The sequence below is a fragment of the Pteropus medius genome, unplaced genomic scaffold (assembly GCF_902729225.1).
Source record: "Pteropus medius unplaced genomic scaffold, Ma_sr-lr_union100, whole genome shotgun sequence".
Classification (NCBI taxonomy): domain Eukaryota; kingdom Metazoa; phylum Chordata; class Mammalia; order Chiroptera; family Pteropodidae; genus Pteropus; species Pteropus medius.
In genome coordinates, this window is record NW_024349519.1 from 14,759,374 (window position 1) to 14,767,263 (window position 7,890).

General features: G+C 40.1%; 1 protein-coding gene across 6 annotated transcripts in view; it reads left to right on the forward strand.

Moving 5' to 3' along the window:
• The first annotated feature begins 7,518 nt into the window (after positions 1-7,518).
• The window catches only part of SOX5 (SRY-box transcription factor 5), a 907,668-nt gene continuing 907,296 nt past the window's right edge, over positions 7,519-7,890 (forward strand). For all 6 annotated transcript variants that reach the window (XM_039882498.1, XM_039882492.1, XM_039882491.1 and 3 more), the window contains exon 1: positions 7,519-7,617. The gene's annotated coding sequence lies outside the window, so the exon portion shown is untranslated. The remainder of the gene's footprint in view (positions 7,618-7,890) is intronic.

Sequence of the window (7,890 nt, forward strand, 5' to 3'; positions counted from 1 at the left end):
TTTCTTAATTGGAGAATGGAGAGTAATTTCTGGAAGATGAGAAGGATGCTGGACTCCCTTCCCCCCTCAAATGTTTACTTAGTTACTCAGTTCTAAGTAACAGGAAACAGAAAAATTATGGTATAAAAATAAAGGCATTATTTGTCTCGCATAACGAGAAACCCAAGGTAGGCAGTTGAGTAGTGTTGGGAAACTCCCTAATCACTTCTAGAACCCAAATCACTTCCTTGTTTCTTCTTAGCCATCCTTAGTATGTGCTTTTCACTCCTGGTCAGAAAACCTCTAACATCATGCCCATGTTCCAGGTCATTCCAGACAGGGATGTGCTGTGATACTTGATTTGGATCATCATTACATTACTTTGTTTAAGCCACATGCAGTGTCACCACAAGTTGCAGCCTCAGTGTTATACACAACATACCCCAAGGAAGCTAGGGCATCAGGAGAAGCATAAGAATTAGTACCAGTAAGAATGAAAATGAGGTTGCGTCAATCTGTATGTTTGTCCATATTTGAGAGGAGTCACATCTGAGGCTGCTCTTGATGGCATCAGGTATAACAGAAGAGTTTGGGGCCAGCCAGGTCCACATGAGCTTTTCTGTTTTCATAGCACACAGATGGGGATGATGAGCCAGCAGTAGGTCAGATCACCCTGAAGCTGCTTCTTGCCAGACCATGTTGTTGGATCTAGGAGATAGGAGAACAGGAGTTGTTTCTCACTCCACCCTTAGCACTTCTTCAGATCTAGGTGTTCTTTCTCCTGATGCCAGGATTGTTGCTCTTCTTCCATAGCCATGAAATTGGTCCACCTCCATAACTATAACATCACCTTTAGACCTTTTGTCTAAAAGGGTGAGGAGCACGTGAGACAAGGCATTTTTACAAAACTTATGAGACCCATTATGTCCTTCATTTTGACCCACATGGGCCATGTAGGGGAGTTCAGTAAGCCATGCACTAAACCAAGTGGTCATTATCCCTATGATCTAGGATCTTGTCAGTCCCAGGAGACGTTCTGTGTGGTTGAACCAGAATTAAGTTTGAATTCCCTACATCCACTTTTGTTTCTGCTACCACCCAATGAGTGTACCAACCAGAATGGCCTATCATTGCTGTTAGGGAAAGAAAGATATCCATTTGGTAGTGAAATCACTCCTGGTTTCATTTTATTCCCCTGCTCATTTATCCCTTTATCTCATTTTCCTTTCTTTCATTTAAAACTGTATCAAAGATCCATAACTTTTATTTTTAATAAGCCAGAATTCAAATCCAGGTCTTCTAATTTCAGTGCTCTATATCATGTCTAGTTCTATTCTCTTTGAAGTTGGAGAACAGCTGGTCAATATTTTTATCTTAAAAAATTTGTGAAGCAAGATATTCAATCACCCGTCATCTGTCTCCTCCTCTGTCACTACTGTTGTTCTGTTTTCAATGGTTTAGTCAGTTTTGTCATTTTCCTCTATACTCCAGACTCTATAGGAGGCAGAAATGTGCATTGTGGAACCCAGCAATGTCCTGATAAACGTTCAGCATTCAAAAGCTGTCTACAGGGATAAAACTTTTTATTGTATAAGTGCTTTATCATTTACTTGTTTATGCAGCAAAAGTTAAAAGTAGCTAATCAAAAGAGGTAGTTAAAATAACTGGAAGTGGTATGACCAAATCTGACCATTGGGATAGTGATCCAATTGATTACTGTCCTGGAACAAAGTTACCCAGAAAACATCAATTTTGAACATTCAAAACAGTTAAGTTTAGGATGCAATAATTTAACATATTCTGTTTTTTAAATCAACCTATAAATTAAATTCTAAATTTGATTAAAGGCATCAGTACCAATGAGAAGTCCCAATACCTAGAGTTTGTAATTTTACTTTCTTCAAATAATTTATTGTAATTCAAATAAAAACATTTTTTAGTGTTTTTTTTAACCACCTTTTTTGTTTTATATGCTTTTGTTGACCTTTCATTTTGTTCATTCTTTTACTTGTGCATCATATTTCACATATCATATGATATAATTGGTAATACAGTACCAAAAATCTGAAAGAAGTGACAGAAACAGGAGTCATCATGAGATCATAGACCCAAATAAGTAAACCTTACTGGGGCTCAAGTTTAAAATATTATTGCCTTGCTCGATAGTTAGTTCCGATACCAATTCTAAATCAGTAAAATATGTCAGTCATTATCCTTTTTCTTATAACTAAAATTAATGTATCTCATTGCATACAAACCTCTTTATATGTATGACACAAATTTTGTAACAACAGAGAACACAGACTATATTGTGAAGCTAAGCCTGAAAGAAAGCCACATTTTAAAAAAAACTATTTTTACATGTTTAAATCCCCCCACATTATATACTAATTATTTAAAATTAAAGGACAGAAATCAAACTGAAAAACAGTAAATTAAGAGACAAGATGTGGGGACTACAACTTATTTCACTTGAATAGAACCAATCTGTTCTCTCTGGTTTTTCTCCCAGGAAAGGAAAATTTAACAATTGGAACAATAAACACACTTTACTAATAAGAGCAATGCAGTTGTGGATTTGGTTGTGCAAAGTGTCTGGGCTTTATACATTATTTCCTTTTTCAAAACTGTGGCTGAAATTTAAAAAGTTCATCCTAAATACTTAACAAGTTGAGAAAGTTTAAAAAATTAGAATTCACTTTTAAGTGTCTATGCTCCCTCACATTTCAGTCAGCTTCAGCAACAAAACCAGTGTTGGCAGTTTTACCAACTCTTTTTAACCAGTTTAGTTCAGTCTGGCTCTCAGTTGTTAATATAGTACTACTGATCCTTAATTTGTACAACCACAGGGGAATGTTTAAATAAAATAACACTCGATTTCATAGTAGTTTTTAAATGAAAACATATGTATCTGTAATAGGGCTTTAAAAGTTTTTTTCAGTAAGAACTTAATGTGTGGCATCTGTGAAGTATAGGGTGTCTTTTTCTATTTTTTTCTGAAGAGGCACATTAGGCCCAGTAAAATTAATAGTTTAGATGTCGCTACCTCAGGAGTTATCAGGATTAAGAATGCCTAAGGGAGAAAGATTGTTGTCAGTTTTCCTTCCATAGATAATTCTGTATGCTACATTTAGGGAGAAAAGAAGAGAAAGAGAAGATCTCAAAATACCTTCTCAAAGCTGGTTGATTTGGAGAGGCTCACTTCTAAAATTTGATATGCATATTGTGTTTGGTGAGAAGGGTAAAAATAGACATGGGATCAACCATTCATATACCTGGGATTCTCATCACATATTTTAAGGTTCCTTTAAGTGGTGTCAGTGCTTGAGTCCATAATTATTAAACTTAAATCACCATTTTATAATACACTCTTGTTAATGGAGGGTTGACAAACTACCCTAATTAAAAAAGTAAAATAAAAACAGATAATCATAACCATTAAGATGACATGACATATTTGGTCTCTTGCATCACCTAAATTTCCCTCCACTTCTCAGGTCACAGATTTTCATGTTTATTAGTATCCCTTTCTAACTTCTTTAGGAACTTTAAGTATCCTGTCTCTGCCATTTTATATGTATATGGTGAACTAAATCCAAAATAAACTGTGCAAATCAGCTAGGGTCAGATATTATATACACCTAATATTTACTAGCATTCTCTCAATATCTCCAAGTAGATCAGGGGGATTGAGATTTTCTCAGACATTTTTAGAGAATCTTGAATACCTTGGACAAATGTAAAGCCCTCTTCCATCAATAATATTTCTAGTTGCCTCAAGATGCAGCTAGAATAAGGGCTGCAGATTGAGACAAATCTCAGTTGATATGCCTTTATGTTTCCCTATCTTTTGAAAGCTATATATAGCATATATCTGTCCATGAATATATAACATATATATCTTGTATATACACCTGTGTATGTATGTGAGATATATATATCTCAGCAGAGTGGTTAAGGGTCTTGAAGTTAGATTACCTTGGATTGAGTGTAGGCTTATCATTTGCTAATTGTATAACCTTGGACAAGTTATATAATCTCTCTGTACCTCAGTTTCCTTATCTATAAAATAATAAAATTATCTACCTCATGGGATGGTTGTGAAGATTAAATGAATTTATACATGTAAAGCACTTCTTAGAATAATGCCTGTGAAAGTTATAGGGATTCAAAAACTTTAGTAACTTATTATTATATATATCATATGTACATATGCATATATATAATATAGAATTGCTTAGCCTACAAAATAAGACAATTTCACATATATTGCTAAATACCTTTTATAATATGTAGTATGTATGTATGTATGCTCCATATGGCACATTTAGATTTTCTTATAAATTTCACATCTAATGACCAATGTAAGTGAAAATACAAACATAGCTCATATGTAGACTGTATATAGTATAAACTTGGTATTTTAAAACTACCCACTTAATGAAATAACATTTCTTGGTGGAAAGTAGCCCTTTTATGAAGTGTGAGTGGCATCAAGGTGGAAGTAAAAGAGCACGAGCTTAACGCTGAAGCAGTCTGGATTCGCATCCTGGCACAACCACTGGGCAGCTGTGTGATTTTGGGCAAGTCATTTAACTTTTCTGAGCTTTAGTTTGTCATCTGTAGAAAAAAGGATGTAGCATCTCTTGCAAGTTTGTGGTAAGTAGAGGACATACATAAACAACAACAACAAAAACACTTGGCCAAGAGCCTGGCACATAGTAAATACTTGATAAATGGAAACACTGATCTTTAATATGTCAGTCCTGCTTCATATGTGGGTGTTTTTTTTTTAAACCCCAACACAAACAAACATCCCACTGGAAGTTTTTGATCAGCTATGCTGTTGCTATATAATGATCATGGGTTTGTCTTAAAGGCATGTGGTTTCAATCACCGTAATGGTTGGAAGTTTTACTGCCCATAGGAGCAAGAGGGAAGAGGTTGCTATAATTCAAATTTTACCAATATCTCACCAGGCAGCTTGCAACTTTGCCCTTTTTCTCTCTCTGCTCAGCCTCCCCTCTCCTGCCTGCATGCCCCAAAAGCTATTACGATGAAGAAGCAATAGATGCTAAAACCCTGAGGAGGTGGCACCTCTCTGCTTGTTGAGGTGAGGCCAAGCGAGCACCTTCGTCACCCATTCTTTGGCCAGAGACCCAGGGGAAAAGGGTTCACTCTGTCTCTTTATTTTCACAGAGTATTGTCTGAGAAAAATGGATTAAAAGCTAGGGGAAGTTCACAGTAAATGACTATCTCTTTTCAAACGTTAAATGTTTTCAAACAACTGATAGTGAGGAGCCATTTTTTTGTAGTTGGGCCTGATTTGCTTCTTGCACATTATGTAAGGACCTGGGCCTGACATAGTAATAGCTAATTGTAAAAAAGCAACTACATATGCATTATGAAAACAAATCACTTAATGTATGGTAGGAACTTTTTAAAATAAAAATAATACTTAAATTCAAGGTACAGTACAATTATTGATGAATTCTTCTGAATTCTTATATTCTTATTACACAAGTGCCTCTCACTTGAAGCTTGCATGATATAGGAAATGTGAGAAAAAGTAACATATAGGAAAGGTGTTTCATGCATATAACACAGAGAATTTTTTCACACAGTTGGTGAGGCCACATTGATCCAGCAATTTAAATATTATCATCCGTAGTCTCTCTCGTTAAATACTTGAGAAAACAGTAAAATTATTTAAAGATACACATTTAGAATGCCATATGCAGAGCTATATCCAAGTGGCAAATGATTACGCTGCTTATAAATTCTAGGCAGATGATAATTTGGAGTCCCCATGAAAGCCCTGAGTTTATTTGATTGTTCTCTTAATTACTGGGCTCTATGCTATCAAATATTTGTGGAAGATGAAGCTTTTCTTTGTGGGAGTGGATAATAACCATGTTTACACTTTGAAATTTTTGCCTTGAGTTATTAAGGTTTGCATTTCTCACTTTTGTTCTAAGGAAAGGTGTTTAGCCATTTTTAGAAAGCAGGTACCAAATAATCAATCATCAAACACTCTAGAAAGTTTCCACTCAGACAAGTGCAAAATCTCAGGTATCAGCAATTCTCCAGAAACAAACCTACAGAGGGTGGAAAAGGAGAGAAAGGATGTATCACTTTCCTAGGTGAATATACTGTGATTGGTATGTGTTGCATACATTAAGAAACTATATTTGCTTACTAGGTGCTGTTTAGAAACAAGCCAGAAGTGTGAGAGAGATCGCACAGACAGACAAGCCCTAAGTCTGCATCTCATGCTGCTTCAGTGCCCTGCTCTCCCAGGCGCGTGAAGAACAAACAGACTGTGGTCATTGATCCCCTGGTGGTGGTGTTGCACTCTGGGAAATGCTGGGGGTGCCCAGGGACGCGGCTCGCTCAAAGGATGCGCTTCTGGGGAAAAAAAAAATCACCGAGATAAAGGGAGAGAACATGCATATCCATATAAAGCTAAGGAAGAGGAAGGGAACAGCGAGAAAAAGAAACGTGTTGCTCGTATTGTGCCTTCTTAGACCCCTTCTCCATCGCCCTCCTTCGGACCCGCTGCCTCCCTCGCGACATCTCCCTCCTTGCCGCTTTCTGGATCACCAGTTCTAGGGAGATCAGTTAGGATCCGACCCCCGCCCCCGTCCACCCTAGTTTAAGATTTAATAGGACCCCCTCCACACCCCGCCCTTCCCGGCTAACCGTCAGCTGTTTTAAGTCAATGAAAGTAAGATTGTTAGAGATAAGCGCAGGAGCAGCCCGGGAGCTGTCAGAACACTCACTTAAATCAGCTCCAAGCTTCTGCTCAGAGCATTACCTACGGAGTTTCTGCCGAAGGTGATGTAACTCTGAGGGTCTCTCTTTCGCCTTCACGCGCCAACTCGTGTCGCAGGAGTCTAAGCCCAACGCCGAGACTTCTCTCCTTTCTCCTCCTTCCCACCCCGCCAATATCATTGCTTGGTTCTTAGGCATTGGGGTTTTTTGGCTTCATCCACACAAAACAAAACCAGTTCAACCACCCCGGAGGCAAAGATGAGAGCGCCTCAAAACTTTTCTCCCCCCCGCCCCCAAGAGTAGTAGGTGGGTGCAGAGTCCCGGCGGCGGGGATCTGCGGGCGCAGAGCGGGGCTCGGGGAGGCAGTGGTCGCTTTAAATTCCGAACCTCTCGCGGCTCCAGCTTCCGCGCAGGGCAGTAGGAGGCTCGCCTCCCGGAAGGTTCGGCGGACGCCCGCAGACCCCCACACGTGCCCTCCGGACGAGCTTTACTGTGTGCAAACCAGGGTTGGGGCAAGAAGGGGCCCCGGTCGCAGTTACAGGGCAGCGGGTGAGGTTCCAGCGCAGGGAAGAAGTTGACAAAGGGGACTTGACAAAACATGAATGCGTATTTATAGACGCGAGCTTCATAGAGATCTAGAGATATCCCACTCTCCCTGCCTCCTTCCACTCCTGCCATTTCATTTTATCGCTCCTTTAAGTGGAGGGCAGATTTTTTTTTTTTTTAAACATTCCTGCACGGCGTGGGTAATCACCGTGTTATTTACAATCTAGTTACTCTGCAGCAGACGGGGACGCAAACTCTGGGGCTCCGTGCCTTCGGATGGACCGAGAGGGCGGCCGGGCAGCGAGCTGCAGGAAGGAGGTCAGGGTGGGTTTGCGGGAGCTCGGGGGCGACCTGGAGGGAGCCCGAGCCCCCGGCGCCGCCCCCGCGCCCGCCCCCGCCGCACCCCCCGGGGCGGGCGCCGGGCGGCGGTGACCGCGGGCTGGTGCGCTGCCCTCGCCTCCCCCATTGTTCCTACTGTCTTTTTGCCTTTTGTTATTTGCACTCGCATTGTGTTGTTTGTCTCGGAAGCCGCCTCATGACCAGCAAAGGGATTTCACCTCGTCCTTGAGAGCTACACGGGGAGCGCGAGCG